At 37.6% G+C, this 17,245-nt stretch overlaps 1 protein-coding gene across 2 annotated transcripts in view; it reads left to right on the forward strand.

Moving 5' to 3' along the window:
* TSPAN18 (tetraspanin 18) overlaps positions 1-17,245 on the forward strand; it is a 318,752-nt gene that overhangs the window by 12,055 nt on the left and 289,452 nt on the right. The window lies entirely within an intron of this gene.

Consider the following 17,245-nt stretch of genomic DNA (forward strand, 5'->3'; position numbering starts at 1 on the left):
TATTTTACTGTGTGTTTAATCCATACAAAGTGGGGTTAAATACACAGTAAAAGTTGTGCACGTTGGTCACTCCAGTTGAGTATACAGCTAGTGAAAGAATTAGTCAGGCGTACCTGCGTATGCTTCAGTTCCTGACCTTATCCAGATCTGGAGCACAGACAGGGTTTCCATGACTGCAGCTATGTCTTTTCCAACTTTTTGAATGAGAATTTGTTTTAATATAAATGCTTTTAGATTTCAGAGAGTTTATGTTAAAATGTCCCTTTAATGTGCACTTTGGCAAGAGAGGGGAAAGGCTAGTAAGATATGGTGTTTGGCTCTTTGGGAGTTGTCTGTAATTAACTAGGAGAAACTGGGCACACACTTGTTTAGCCGCCAGTGTCTAATCAAGGGATGATGAACCAATGGTATGATTGTCCAAGGTGAAAGATAGATCTAAACTAACTGTTATGGGGAAAATTTATCATGGTGTGTATATTTGCCCCCCAAAAAGGGACAACTCAATTTGCAGCAAACCCGCCCGTATGAAAGTGCCCTAATGTGCAAATATTTATTAAAGAGAAGGTTAAGTTACCTGTTTCACAAACTTGAATTAAATTCTATTTGCCAAATAAATATGAGTCTCATTCATCATCATCTTCACATTGAAAATGTTAAAAAGTTATCACCGTGTGAAATCTCAATTTTAATGTAATCCAAATCAACTTTTTTTTTTGTGTTTTTTTTTTTTTTTTTTTTTTTACTGGATCACGTTCTCAAAAGCACCAATTGAAAATCAGGCCGTTAGGCGTTCGTCGTTCTACGTCACCCGCCCCATATTTTAAATGCGCATGCGCTCCTGTCTTATCCTCCCGTTTAAGACTACAAGCGCGCTCCCGTTTCGCACAGGACCTTTGCCTAAACTAACAATAGCAACGCTCTACTTGGGACAAACACTGTTTATATCGGCATTTTGCGCATGCGCAATAGGTAGGATCATCGTGCACGGGCTTGGGAGATGCATATAGAGCGGGTGGGACCGCTCTATACGTAACATCAGAGATAACAAGGAAGTAGAGGTAGGGAGGAGTTTGGACGGAAACGGTAGGAAGATTAGTATGTATTATAAATATTGAAATTCACAAATTAGATAAAAATAAACATCTTAATGTGCTATTAATAATTTCATTTAGCTATTCAAAGCATTAAAACTTTACCTTCACTTTAAGAAAGTGATTTATGTAGCACCAAAAACCTCAAGATAATGGCCAAATCACATTATATATATATGTATGTGGACAGAAACCTTGATAGCTTCATTTATCAACGATAAATGTTTATTGCATTTTTTTACACATATCATTAATATGTGTTTAATACATTTTCATTGCTAATATTTTTTTTACTCTTTTACTTCCTCTTTCTGGTTGAACGTCTCAGATGGGTAGCAAGCCCCTTCTTTTCCCTCTTCTGTGGATAGCACAGCCGCAGTTAGAACATTTTCCATCTCATGGATTGTTGACTACTAGTGCGCTACTCTTCAAAAGTAGAAAGCAGTTAACTCACTGTCACCAACCAACAAGAAGCACTAATGAAACGTTACTATTGGTTAGCGAACAAAAGACACACATTATAATAAATTTTGGCAAATTGCGAATGGCTGTTTCTGCAGTAATAAGGATTTCTGTTGAGGTGATTGGAGACATTGGGCATTTCTGACTTAAAAGGACATTAAACCCCTGTTTTGTGCAAACATTGTCCTTTGTACCACGCTCCCTAGGCCAAAAAAGCAAAATCAAATAGCTGGTTTAGGCAATTTGTAGCATTTTAAAAACTTTGGTTAAAGATTTTGCTTTTTGGCCTCTAGGGAGAATGGGCAAACCATGATTTTTGTACAAAAGCACACGGTGTTGAATGTCCCTTTAATGTGCCGATTGAGATGATCTTTTTTTCATAAATACGAGATTTAATTAACGCACATTTTTTTGGGACAGGAAAGGTGAGAGTTGATGAATTTACCCCACTGCATAAAAATCGCCTCTCACCAGCTGTGCACAATTTGTCTTGTTCTGCTAGTATATGGTTTGTGCATTTTATCCACCTATGGCACAACAGAAATCGGTTAGTTTAGAATGTAAAATTGCCCTGATCTTATCTTCTACCCTGACTGTTATATACTCAGCAGATAGCATTGGACTTCTCATTACATATTAGTCACAAATGAAGGAGACAGTCTGTATTTCAGAACTTTTTGAGCTCTTTTTTTTGTGTTAAATGACTGATAAAAAAGCACTTTGAAGTTCTGTATTACAACAGTTCTATGTCTCCCATTGTATAGTTTGGCTTTTGATTAACCTGTTCTATTGCTGCTGAGTGCTGGAGGGCTCAAGCAATCTATTTAGTTTTAGATTTCTGGGTAATAAATAACATAATGCTGCAGGTATGCTAGTGATATTAAAGGCATACGAAACCCATTTTTTACTTTCATGATTCACATAGAGAATACCATTTTAAATAACTTTCCAATTTACTTCTATTTAATTTACTTTGTTCTCTTGGTATCCTTTGCTGGATTGGATACTTAGGTAGGCTGCATGTATATGTCTATTGTGATTGGCTTACTGATGTGTTCAGCTTGCTCCTAGTAGTACATTGCTGCTCCTTCAATAAAGGATACCAAGAGAATAAAGCAAAATTGATTATAGAAGTAAATTGGAATGTTGCTTAGAATTGCATGCTCTATCTGAATCATGAAAAAAAAATGTTGGGTTTCATGTCCCTTTAAGATTTTTCAATGCTTACGTCTATAATTTTTTGAACATATTAGTTCAATGGCAATTGTCAAATTTAAAGGAATGTGAAAGACAGATTTAAACTTTTATGATACAAATAGAGCTTGTAGTTTTAAACAATATTCCAATATACTTCTGTTATCAGATTCACTTCTTTATTTTGGTATCTTGTTTTAGAGTAAAGTCAGGAGCAGTGATGTTCTACTGGGAGTAAGTTTAAAAAAACATTGGATAAGCCAATTACAAAAGACATGTATCTGCATCCACCAATGACCAGCTAGCTCCCATTTGTGCATTGCTGCTCCTGAGCTTAGGAAGGCTTTCAACAAAGGATACAAACAGAACAAAGCTAATTTGATCAGTTGAAATGTTGTTTAAAATTGAATGCTCTGTCAAAGTCATTAGTTTTAATTTTTACAAAAGTTTTAATTTGGACTTTACTGTCCCTTTAAATAAATTATGTAATAAAATTATTTAACGTTGCCAATAAGTGATAATAGATGTTCTCATCTGTTTGTGAACAAGCAAGAGTTAAACACATCTTGATACAATGTATTATCTTGAATTTAAGCTTTGCTAAAAAGAAAACAAATATTTCACAGTTTTAATAAGAGATCTCTTTTATAGCATTGTAAATCTTTTTTTATGACATTGTTAATCTCTTTTTAAGGATCAAGGAACAATTTAGAATCTTGTTAGAAATCTTAGTGCTAGATCATATTCCTGCAATAAGCTTAAAGGGATATAAAACAGTCTGTTTCAATCTTGTAATAAAAAAGCACTAAGTAGTGGGTTGTACTTAATAGAGATCATTGCAATATACCTTCTTTATAATTTTAAAAGTATTTTACCTTTTTATTTTTTTAACTTCATTTTGCTAGATCCATTAGTTCCTGTCATAGCTCTACAAGGGGTTGTGGTCTTTACAGGAAGGCAAATAAGTAGCTTTCCCTTTGATGTGGTTGCTAGGAGGTTGCCTGCTTTAGGTGCAACTAGTTTATTGCTCATGTTCAGAACAGGACCTTTGCTGCAAAATTCATGTGATAATAGAACCTAAGTTCTGTAATGTTAGCTCTCTTAACTAGCTGTGGGCAGTGGCTACCATGAGGAATTATTAGTGCTTATTTAGCAAGAAAACCAGCAAGTTGTTTGCTATTTTAACACAATCTGTTTCTTTTTATGTTTACTTTAGTTTTATTTCTTTTCTTTTTTTTGCTACTTAAAGGGACAGTCTAGGCCAAAATAAACTTTCATGATTCAGATAGAGCATGTAATTTTAAACAATTTTCCATTTTACTTTTATCACCAATTTTGCTTTGTTCTCTTGGTATTCTTAGTTGAAAGCTTAACCTAGGAGGTTCATATGCTAATTTCTTAGACCTTGAAGCCCACCTCTTTCAGATTGCATTTTAACAGTTTTTCACCACTAGAGGGTGTTAGTTCACATATTTCATATAGATAACACTGTGCTTGTGCACGTGAAGTAATCTGGGAGCAGGCACTGATTGGCTAGACTTCAAGTCTGTCAAAAGAACTGAAAAAAGGGGCAGTTTGCAGAGGCTTAGATACAAGTTAATCACAGAGGTTAAAAGTATATTATTATAACTGTGTTGGTTATGCAAAACTGGGAAATGGGTAATAAAGGGATGATCTATCTTTTAAAACAATAAAAATTCTGGTGTAGACTGTCCCTTTAAGGAACACTGTTTCATATCCCTTTAACAACTAAACACCAAGAACATTCTCCATTAAATTTTATGATGATTTGTATGGTTAGTTGTTTAAGTGATTGTAAAGTTGCAGTGTTTCGTTTTCACATTAAGGTATAGGCTACATAGATAAGCAAAGTCACTAAGTTTTTATCTTTGAAACGTATTTATAAAACAGAGAAATGATTGATATAAAATCTCTGTGTTACCGTGCCTCGCTCCTCCCTGGATATAAAATATGAATATCATAGGGAGCGGTCGTATAAGAAATAGAGCATACATTTAAAATAGTTAAAATATATATTGCTGTACCCTAAAACAATTATAAACTTACTTTAATATTTGCGATCGCCATAAATCTAGATGGGCTTGTCCGGATCCATTCCACTATATTACTGGCGTCCGACGGGATTCCCTAGTGTGAGCAACATGCATGCGTCACATGGGAACGCGCTTACACTTCAGAAAAAATAAAAATAACTTGCGCAGGCACTTTTTATAAAGGAGGCGGATTAGCTAAAGTCCTGGTCACCTAATGGCCTGGATTTCAACTAGGTAAAACCTGAAATGTCATTAAAAAAATATATATAACACCGAGCCAGCTGGAATACGTGACAATTGGAGTCTAACGTTTAAAAGGTAATAATTTAAAATGAAATGCTTCAAAACAAGAATTGATGAATGAAAGTACTATTTAATTAACAAAAAAAGGAAAGCCGGGTTGACAGGTGCGCAACTTGACAATCACTTTAAGTGTATGATCCAATCCTTGCAATTTCTTGGTTTCAGTGAAATAAGAAATACACTACAGGATTCTAATAATCTTCTTAATGCTCAGCTAATATGAGCCCTGTCTCTGTTTTTCAAAGGAGATAAACACCTTATGAGATTTCTCGTAACGAAGACTTGATATGTGCAAAGGGTCAGTGAAGTCAACACCAAACATTCATGGTGCAGATAAAGCTTGATATTTTAAAAGGCTTTTCCTTTTACTTATGTTATCAGATTTACTCAGTTCTCTTAAATCCTTTGTTTGAAAGCATACCAAGGTAGGCTTAAGGAGCAGCAATACACTACTAGAAGCTAGATTGGTGTATAGGCACATATTCCTCTTGTCATTTGCTCACCAGATGTGTTCAGATAGGTCCCAGTAGTGCATTGTTGCTCTTGTGCCGATTTAAACTATGTGTTTAACCTGTATGCAGGAGTTGTAAGAAATGTATATCTATCTATCTAGTAATTATCAGCAATTAAGCACTTCACTAAAAAAAAATGCATATAATGTTTAAAAATGTTTAAAAAGGTTTAGAACAGTCATTTTGTTAACATAAATTACATGGTAATTCAGAACAGTCCAGAGATACACCCATTGAAAAACTCTTTTAAAGAGACAAAACACAAATTTTGTCTTCGATGATTCAGATGGCACATGCAATTTTAAACGCTTCCAATTTACTTATTTTATTAGATAGCTACCTGAACACATCTGATAACCCAATGACAAGAGGCATATATGTGCAGCCACCAATAAACTGCTTTCAGTAGTGCATTGCTGCTTCTGTGCCTACCTACATATGCTCTTTAAAGGGACACTCAAGTCAAAATTAAGCTTTAATGATTCAGATAGAGAATGCAATTTTAATCAACTTTCCAATTTACTTCCATTAACAAAATGTGCAGTCTTTTTATATTTACACTTTTTGAGTCATCAGCCCTTACTGAGCATGTGCAAGAATTCACAAAATATACTTATATGCATTTGTGATTGGCTGATGGCTGTCACATGATACAGGAGGAGTGGAAATAGACATAACTTTTACATTTGTTAGAAAAAAATCTACTACGCATTTGAAGTTTAGACTAAGTGCTATTGCATTGTCTTTTTATTGTGCATTTGTTCATTATGCAAATCTACTGTGTTTACTTGTCCTTTAACAAAGGATATTAAGAGAAGGAAGTATATTTAATAACAGAAGTAAACTAGAAACTTGTCTCACTGCCCCTTTACATATGTTTACCTGCTTTCATTTGCCCTACTTTAAACAATTATTATTTTGATGATTCATTGAGTTTAATATACGAACACCAGCAAAATACATTATTGTATTATATATGAATGATTGATTTACGAAATTGATTAGTTCATTCCATTTGGCGCGAAATAAAAGGTGCAGGAATGGGGATGAGCTATATTGTCTGATTAATAAGCTCCTTTGTTTGTAATTATTATAGGGATCTTACCATTTATTTGCCCATCGTTCCCTGTCTCATCACGCTAGAGTATTACTAATTACTGATGTTAGGGACAGCCGGTCACGCACAAGTGCTGGATTTTAGCCCTTTAGGACTTGTATCATCTTTATGTAAGATTTTTGTTTATTAATTGTCTATAATAGCTGTTCCCATTGGAAATAACAGTAACTAATCCAAATCCAATATTCATCCAAACCAAATGCCTGCATGGACAAAGTTTGGTCGAACAGAATGTTTGAAAAACTCTGAAACAAATCTTAAGGACAAAACTAACTTCCGCGTACACAAGTCTAATAGTAACACGCTCACATACATACAAACAAAATACAAAACAGAAAGTGTATATAATATGTGTGTGTGTGTGTGTATATATATATATATATATATATATATATATATATATATATATATATATGTGTATATATATATATATATATATATATATATATGTGTATATATATATATATATATATATATATATGTGTATATATATATATATATATATATGTGTATTATATATATATATATATATATATATATATATCCATATAGGCAGTATATATTCATGAAAATCATGAGTGTTATTTGTTTGGGACAGTTTCTGGAGTAGTTTTAGACAAACACAATGAAAACAAGTTTTAATTCCCATTAGCTTTAATTTCCTTATGTTTCTAGCATTTTTCCCTACAAAAACACCATTAGTTAATGTTTTCATCTTTTCCTTCCCGTTGAGGATTAGCACACAGCTGGGATTGCCTTTGAGTGACATCTCGGTGAAACAATAGGAATTATTTTTACTAATTAGCTGGGACTGTGAATTGTTTGGATTTAACCTAATGCCCTATGAAATCCTATATCAGCTTATGAATATACTGTGTTGGCTTTCTTGTTCATGGGGATATAATAGACTAAATCTCTATGCACGGTTTAACTGTACATTAGGTACCAGGGGAGTTTGAGGTTATATATTGTCTAATTCTATTTCATACGTATACTAGGGTTTGCTTTAGTACTTTTATTTTATTAAAGAAACTATACAGAGCTTAGATAGGGTGGCCAGCTGCTCACCACTAAAATTACAGGCCAACAAAAGTGGGCACAGGGCAGGCTGGTAGTGGAACCTCTTCAAAGCCTACCTTAGGATCATCTTGCTTGTGGGGCTTAGTGAGGAGCCTATACCTACCATAAATATTTTTTGCAAATGACCCCTGGTTGCCAGTACCAAATGAAGCAATACCATTACCCCCTTACCACAAGTAATATACTTTGCTTTGGATGCCAGCAACATTCACAAAGTAATAAGTTTACCCTATTGGAAGTAATAAAAGAGCAGTTATTAGACTACTTTGGCTGTTTTCTAGAGTCAAATGTCTCCGTCTTAGTTCAGATATAACAAAACTGCTCTAACTAGAAATCAGACTTCACCTTCCTGCCTTGTTAAATAATGTGGTGCAGTAGAGGGGCACTAGGTATGATGAGCTGACATTACCAGCAGTATAATGAGGTGGTGCAGTAGAGGGGCGGGTATGATGAGGTGGAGCAGTAGAGGGGCGGTATGATGAGCTGGCATTACCCAGCAGTATGATGAGGTGGTGCAGTAGAGGACTATTGGGTGTGATGAGCTGTATTACCAGCAGTATAATGAGGTGGTGCAGTAGAGAGGCGGGTATGATGATCTGGCATTACCAGTAGTATAATGAGTTGGTGCGGTAGAGGGGCACTGGGTTTGATGAGCTGGCATTACCAGCAGTATAATGAGGTGATGCAGTAAGAAGGGCGGGTATGATGAGCTGGCATTACCAGCAGTATAATGAGGTGGTGCAGTAGAGGACCACTCGGTGGGATTAGCTGGCATTACCAGCAGTAAAATGAGGTGGTGCAGTAGAGGGGCACTGGGTGTGATAAGCTGGCATTACAGCAGTATAATGAGGTGGTGCAGTAGAGGGGGCACTGGGTGTGATAAGTTGGCATTACCAGCAGTATAATGAGGTGGTGCAGTAGAGGGCACTGGGTGTGATGAGCTGGCATTACCAGTAGTATAATGAGGTGGTGCAGTAGAGGGGCACTGGGTGTGATGAGCTGACATTACCAGGCAGTATAATGAGGTGGTGCAGGTAGAGGGGCGGGTATGATGAGCTGGCATTACCAGCAGTATAATGAGGGTGCAGTAGAAGGGGCGGGTATGATGAGCTGGCATTACCAGCAGTATAATGAGGTGGTGCAGTAGAGGGGCACTGGGTGTGAAAAGCTGGCATTACCAGCAGTATAATGAGGTGGTGCAGTAGAGGGGCACTGGTGTGATAAGCTGCATTACCAAGCAGTATAATGAGGTGGTGCAGTAGAGGGGCACTGGGTGTGATAAGGCTAGCATTACCAGCAGTATAATGAGGTGGTGCAGTAGAGGGCACTGGGTGTGATGAGCTGGCATTACAGTAGTATGATGAGTTGGTGCAGTAGAGGGACACTCGGTGGGATTAGGCTAGCCATTACCAACAGTATAATGAGTTGGTGCAGTAGAGGGGGCACTGGGTGTGATGAGCTGGCAATAATATCAGTATAATGAGCAGTATAGTGGGGTGGAGTAGTAAAGGGTTGCTGGGTCTGATGAGTTGGCAATGTACCTCCTTTAATTAGTGTGACCATATGTCACTTTAAAAAGAAACACATATGAAAAAAAAAATATCAGGGCTGTTTTAAATAAATGTTTTGTATAAGAACCCTGACATATGTATTTTTCATATGTGTCCCTTTTTAAAGCGGCAATATGGTCACCCTGCCTTTAATATACCACCAATTACATTGTTAGCAATACCACTACATACTGCATTGTAGTGGTATTGCTGCTCACCACTAAAATTACAGGCCAAAAAAGTGGGCACAGGGCAGGCTGGTAGTGGAACCTCTTCAAAGGCTACCTTAGGATCATCTTGCTTGTGGGGCTTAGTGAGGAGCCTATACCTACCATAAATATTTTTTGCAAATGACCCCTGGTTGCCAGTACCAAATGAAGCAATACCATTACCCCCTTACCACAAGTAATATACTTTGCTTTGGATGCCAGCAACATTCACAAAGTAATAAGTTTACCCTATTGGAAGTAATAAAAGAGCAGTTATTAGACTACTTTGGCTGTTTTCTAGAGTCAAATGTCTCTGTCTTAGTTCAGATATAACAAAACTGCTCTAACTAGAAATCAGACTTCACCTTCCTGCCTTGTTTAATAATGTGGTGCAGTAGAGGGGCACTAGGTATGATGAGCTGACATTACCAGCAGTATAATGAGGTGGTGCAGTAGAGGGGCGGGTATGATGAGGTGGAGCAGTAGAGGGGCGGTATGATGAGCTGGCATTACCAGCAGTATGATGAGGTGGTGCAGTAGAGGACTATTGGGTGTGATGAGCTGGTATTACCAGCAGTATAATGAGGTGGTGCAGTAGAGAGGCGGGTATGATGATCTGGCATTACCAGTAGTATAATGAGTTGGTGCGGTAGAGGGGCACTGGGTTTGATGAGCTGGCATTACCAGCAGTATAATGAGGTGATGCAGTAGAAGGGCGGGTATGATGAGCTGGCATTACCAGCAGTATAATGAGGTGGTGCAGTAGAGGGACACTCGATGGGATTAGCTGGCATTACCAGCAGTATAATGAGGTGGTGCAGTAGAGGGGCACTGGGTGTGATAAGCTGGCATTACCAGCAGTATAATGAGGTGGTGCAGTAGAGGGGCACTGGGTGTGATAAGCTGGCATTACCAGCAGTATAATGAGGTGGTGCAGTAGAGGGGCACTGGGTGTGATGAGCTGGCATTACCAGTAGTATAATGAGGTGGTGCAGTAGAGGGGCACTGGGTGTGATGAGCTGACATTTACAGCAGTATATGAGGGTGGTGCAGTAGAGGGGCGGGTTATGATGAGCTGGCATTACCAGCAGTATAATGAGGTGGTGCAGTAGAAGGGCGGGTATGATGAGCTGGCATTACCAGCAGTATAATGAGGTGGTGCAGTAGAGGGGCACTGGGTGTGATAAGCTGGCATTACCAGCAGTATAATGAGGTGGTGCAGTAGAGGGGCACTGGGTGTGATAAGCTGGCATTACCAGCAGTATAATGAGGTGGTGCAGTAGAGGGGCACTGGTGTAGATAAGCTAGCATTACCAGCAGTATAATGAGGTGGTGCAGTAGAGGGGCACTGGTGTGATGAGGCTGGCATTACCAGTAGTATGATGAGTTGGTGCAGTAGAGGTACACTCGGTGTGATGAGCTAGCATTACCAGCAGTATAATGAGTTGGTGCAGTAGAGGGGCACTGGGTGTGATGAGCTGGCAATAATATCAGTATAATGAGCAGTATAGTGGGGTGGAGTAGTAAAGGTTGCTGGGTCTGATGAGTTGGCATGTACCCCTTTAATTAGTGTGACCATATTGTCACTTTAAAAAGAGGGCTGTTTAAATAAATGTTTTGTATAAGAACCCTGACATATGTATTTTTCATATGTGTCCCCTTTTTAAAGCGGCAATATGGTCACCCTGCCTTTAATATACCACCAATTACTTGTTAGCAATACCACTACATACTGCATTGTTCCTAATCTTTTAATATACAGATCAAATGCAGCATCTGGAAACCGTGAATAAATCTGAAGCTGACATATGTACGTATACCAGGAAAGTGCAGGCTGATGCCTCTGTGGTGCGAGAAATAGCAGCCCACCTTTGTGCCCAGACATTTGGGCCCCTTGTTTTCCCACTATACTATAACATATGCCCTTCAGACATTCCTTATTCTCCTGCATTCAGTTACATGTTATTCACCAACCTGACCTAATAAGGAACTTTACTATTCGTTCAGATGGTTTTATATTTCTGTCCCCTCCCCCCAACACCCATCAAATCTTGCCAGTACAGTTCAGCCCAAAGACATCATTTATTTGGATAAGGAATCGGAAATACTTTTGCGATAAGCAAACTGCAGAAGTCAGTTAGTGATCGCTTAATTTGAATAAATAGAATGGAAACACAAACGATCAAAACGGCTCCATCTCTTCATCATGTGATTTAGAGTTGGGGTGCATTCTGGGCAAAGGAGACATTTACAGTTGGCTTCAAAATGAAGCATTAATGGGGTAGTTTGTATCTGTATATTTTAAATGAAGACCACTTCAAATATTTGCCTCTACAGATACAGCATCCAGAGTCTGTCAAGACAGAACATTTTGGTGTAAGCATTAAATGTCCTTTTTTTTCCTTTCATTTATTATTTTTAAACCACTACATATGAGTTTTAGGGACACTAAATTAACACATCAGCCCAGGCCAAGTGAAAAAAAAAAGTAAACCCATTCCTTTTATGCAATTGGTTTTAAGTGGCCAAACCCCACTGCCACTTGTCTTACTTGGAGGTGGAGATTCAGACTTCGTATTGGAGTAAAGACAGCCAGTTACTGACATTTTGTTAGGATAACCCAGCAAAGCAATGCAATTTTTGCTATCACTTCTGCTAATGCATATGTAGCAGGGTTAGTCTTGTGAAGTCTGCAATGTTCACTTACGATTCTCAACTTGAAACCCACAATTTCAGAGTGAAAATACATGAAGAGGTTCAAATAAATCTATTGTAGCATAAGTCTTCTTTACTACAGATAATTAAACAGTTTTATATTACAGCTTCAAAGGGATTTATGTCCCTTAATTACATTTGTGTGCCGATCCAGGTGAGGATACAGCTGGTGAGCCAATTAGCAGGCGCATCTGGAGCAGAAAAATGGGTATTCTAGGAGTGCAGATTTCACTATGTATTTAACCCTTTTCATGGGTTGAATAAGAGGAAATTAGTTAGAAATAAAACGCTCAAAGAAAATAGGGCATTTTATGTTTGCACTACATCCCTTTAAAGGAACAAGTCAAAATTAAAAAACGTTTATGTCCCCCTTTAAGCTTTGGAGAAAATGTTGTTGAGTTTTTATTTTGCTTCATTGTGTTCAACTTGTGGGGGTCTCATAAACTTTATTCTGAATTCAGTGCACATACCATTTATTGCTGAACAGTTATTCACCATGCAACATTTATCAAAGCATACATGCCCCTGTACACCTCAGCTCGCCTGTGGCCGTGGCGAAATTACCCGCAGGTAATCATCATTGCACACGAGTGCAATTTTGCGATCGGTGCAATCCCGCCCCTTGCCCGTGCACAGCCAATAACGCGTGGGCAGGAGCTGTCAATCTCCTCGGTCGGACTAGACTGCGGAGATTGAATTTCGCCACCTCAGAGGTGGCGAAGAGGTTAGGGAAGCGGCGGTCTGGTGACCGCTGCTTGTTAAATTACGGCGAGCAAGTTCTTGTGAGAACTTGCAGCCGTAGGGCTTTGATAAATCGAGCCCTTTGAGTTTTACTTAAAGCATACAGTGCAAATGCTCATTGTGTACAGAAACTATGGGAAAACAATATTTCATTGCATTCACAACGTTTGTGGCTGGGTATTAGGGACTCTGGAGGTTGAGGGGGCGTCACCATTTTGTGGGCGGGGCTGTGTAGGGAGGGGGCAGGGTCATGGGTGGTTAGTAGGCAAGATCTTGGGTGTGTCTAGGTGGTCTGTCAGTGGGTGGGGCTAAGGAAACGTATATCTGTTTCAGAGGAACAGCAGGATAGAGCTCAGAATTATGGTCTTTTCCTCTCAAATAGGGACAAGAGGGAGGTCTGCATTGTATGTGTTTAGTAGTATTTTTAATGCACTTTTTCCTGTCTTCATACTGCTTTGCAGACATTATTTGAAGGTTTAATTACAATGGTATGAAAGAATACATTTTACACGTCTTAATTTAAAGGACCACTCAATAGAATTGAATAACTGACAAATAAAAACAAAACAAAAAACAATGCAATAGCACTTACTTTGAATTTGAAATGAGCAGTAGAATATTTTCTGGCAAATTTCAAAATTAATCCAATTTTCCCTCCTCCTGAATCATGTGACAGCCATCAGCCAATTACGAAATGCATATACGTAAACACTGTGCACTTTTGTACACGCTCAGTAGGAGATGGAGCCTTAGAAAGTGTGCATATAAAAATCCTGCAGATTTTGAAATTGGAAGTATATTGAATTTTTTTTTGTTTTTAAATTGCATGCTTTATCTGAATCATGAGACTTTGATTTTAATGGCCCTTTAATTGCATTATGTAGCAGTCTTGTGGCACTTAAAGGGTTAAGTATTCCAGAAAACGTTTTTAATCTTGCATAAAAACGAATCAATACTCTGAGCTCTGTATTGTGTCTCTTTAAACATTTTAGGCCCTCAGTATTTTTTTGTACTTTCGTTTTGCACAAAGCTGGAACTTTACCTGCCAGTGATACTTTGAAAACAAATCCCTTATCAGCATTTAATTAATTATAGGATGAAGAGGCCAACCAGGCTTTTTTAAGCCAAAATCTCAGCTTAAGTTTGGCTGATACCTACAGAAGTGTCTCTCTAGAGTTTAATAAATGAATCTCCTGCAGCTTGTGTTAGTTAGATCCAGACTGATCCTATTTGTTTTTATCATCCAAGTCTGGTGATGCCATTAACCATTTCTGTGACTTGGGTAAAAAAGATGTTCTCTGTAAATCTTTTTAGTTGCCTGGAAAATGATAGTTTAGGAACTTGGAATATATAAGAAGCCAGACTCGCACTTTTAGGAGCTAAACATGGCTGGGATTTTATGCCTATACAATTTTACCCTCTGTGCCACTGGCATATATTTATGGAAACTGCAACTGATTATATCCCATTTGGAGATATTAATGAATGGACATTTATATAATTACTAACTGGTATTAATAGTATATATATTATGTGTCTGATTTGGTCACCATCCAAATCCACTTGTGGACAGTAATTCTCTGCCACTGTTAAAGGGACAGTCTAGTCAAAATTAAACTTTCATGATTCAGATAGGGCATGCAATTTAAAACAACTTTCCAATTAGGGTTGCCACCTGTCCCTTGAAATACAGAACACGTATAAGTTACACATGCTGCAGGGTGTGCAGGGAGGAATATGAATAGTGCTGTCCTGAAACACAATACATGTTCCTCCCTGCACACCCTGCAGCATGTGTAACTCATAAGTGTCCAGGAAAAAATGGCTGATGTGGCAGCCCTATTTCCAATGTACTTTTTATCATCAAATTTGCTTTGTTTTCTTGGTATCCTTTCTTGAAAGTTAAACCGGGGTAGGCTCATATGCAAATTTCTATGCTCTTGAAGGCCACATATTATCTCAGTGCATTTGACAGTTTTTCACAGCTAGACAGAGCTAGTTCATGTGTGCCATATAAATAACATTGTGCTTACTCCTGTTGAGTTACTTATGAGAGGGCACCGATTGGCTAAACTGCAAGTCTTTCAAAAGAACTGAAATAAGTTGGCAAGCTTTGATACAAGGTAATCACATATATCTGTTTTGGTTATGCAAAACTGGGGAATGGGTAATAAAGGGATAATCTATCTTTTAAACCGTAAAAATTCTGAAGTAGACTGTCCCTTTAAGCTGTAAGCCTTGAGAAGTCAGCTGAGTGCATTTCAATTTCTGAGAATTAAAAGGTTACAATTTTTCAGAGCTAAATTACATGAAAAGGGAGCAAAATGAATAATGATAGTATATTGCAAAGTCGTTCCATTACATATAACTAAACATTTTATACAAAAATCTCAAGGCGTTTACTGTCCCTTTTAAATTAAACTGGAATATACCAATTAAGAGTTTACCATAAACATCACTATTAACCCAAACCTGTTTTAAGTGAGATTAGATGTAAAAGTCGTGCATTGAGACAGATAGTAGACATAATATTATAAAGAATCAGTCCTAAAGGTGTCATAATTCCAAGCCTGGTACAAGTGTGCAAAAGCATATGCCAGCTCATGTCAACCCATAGCTCATTAGTACCTCAATAACTTCTAAATGGTGAATCGCTAATCACCTCTGAATTTACCTTACCAGCTGGGGTAAACTGTCTAAAATTAAGTCTTTTAGATGGGAGGAAGCAGTGGCGATTCGACAACTTAATATTTGGGGGGTAATTGGGGGAATTAACAAATGCGGTGAAGACACGGCACACATAACATATGGAGCCTTTTGCAGCTCAACAGGGGGTGTATCACATGTGTTTAGAGGTTCATAGCACTCTCATTACCCCCTTAGAACTCCACTGGGAGGAAGTAATGCAGGAAAAAAGAAATTAAGAACTTGTAGAGAAAGAAAGAGTAATTGTAGACAAGAGCAGAGGCAGCGGCAGTTCTACGGGGTGCAATCAATTTGGCTGCACTACTTTTGTTTTAACATGGTCATTCAGATGAGTGGGAGCAAATAAATTGCTCCACCCCCATCCCTCACTGCCCCACCCATACAACACGTGACTCCGCCTCCACCTGCCTTGTCCACACTCATGAAACTTTAGGACTTGAGGTTAAAGTCAATTGACTCTGAGAGATATTACTTATTGACCATCTCAATAGTATATTTAAGCTTTGTTTGTACAGGAGATGACTGTTAGGGTTACACATGGCAATTTGGACACAGACGTTTTACAACATAGGTGTTTCATTAATTGTTATAGACACTTTATAATGCCACTCGGCTGGCAAGATTTTCTGTGGAGAACCCTGGTAATGACCATGTATGTAGATTCAGATACAATTACATTGCTGTATTGTTTTTCCTGTTTATATTGTTATATTGTGTAACAATCGGGAGGAATTTTGGGGGTTACCCCCTTTGTGAGTCAAAACTCTATTCCTCTCTAATGCTGTACAATACTCATACATGAGAAACAGAGGGAACATTGCGTCTGCTTTTCTGCTGATGGGAAATACAATGAAATTATTGCAATGGACTCCATATTGACACGTAATGAATAAACCTTATTATCTGTTTGTGTAAAACCACATAATCTCATTTATATATATATATATATATATATATATATATATATAATATATATATGTATGTTGTATCCATATATTCCACTATCTGTTGCTTGTCTTATGTAAACACGCCTCTAACCACAGACTTGTAGTCATAGTTTACTGCATATGCTTTGTACTCACAATATCAAACCAATACATTTAGTATAAAATGTGTTCAATAAAATAACATGAAAATCAAAAATGTATCTTTTATGGTTCATATAAAGAATTGTATTTTTATTAGAGTTCTCATATGTCTGATATCAAATGTTCTTCATTCTAATGTATTCCTTTGTTGCAAACCATATCTAGATATGCTTAAAAGGACATTGTAAACTAGGTTTTTCTTTGCATAAATGTTTTGGAGATGATCCAGTTATATAGCCCATCTGGTTGTGTTTTTGTAACAATGTACAGCGCTGCGGAATCTGTTGGCGCTCTACAAATACCTGATAATAATAATAATAATAATAATAATAATAATGTATAGTTTTGCTTATTTTTTAATTGCTTTGATTTTTGTGTTGAGTTTCAGACTCCTAACCAAGCCCCACAGTGCAAATGTATACA

The sequence above is a fragment of the Bombina bombina genome, chromosome 7 (assembly GCF_027579735.1).
Source record: "Bombina bombina isolate aBomBom1 chromosome 7, aBomBom1.pri, whole genome shotgun sequence".
Lineage (NCBI taxonomy): Eukaryota > Metazoa > Chordata > Amphibia > Anura > Bombinatoridae > Bombina > Bombina bombina.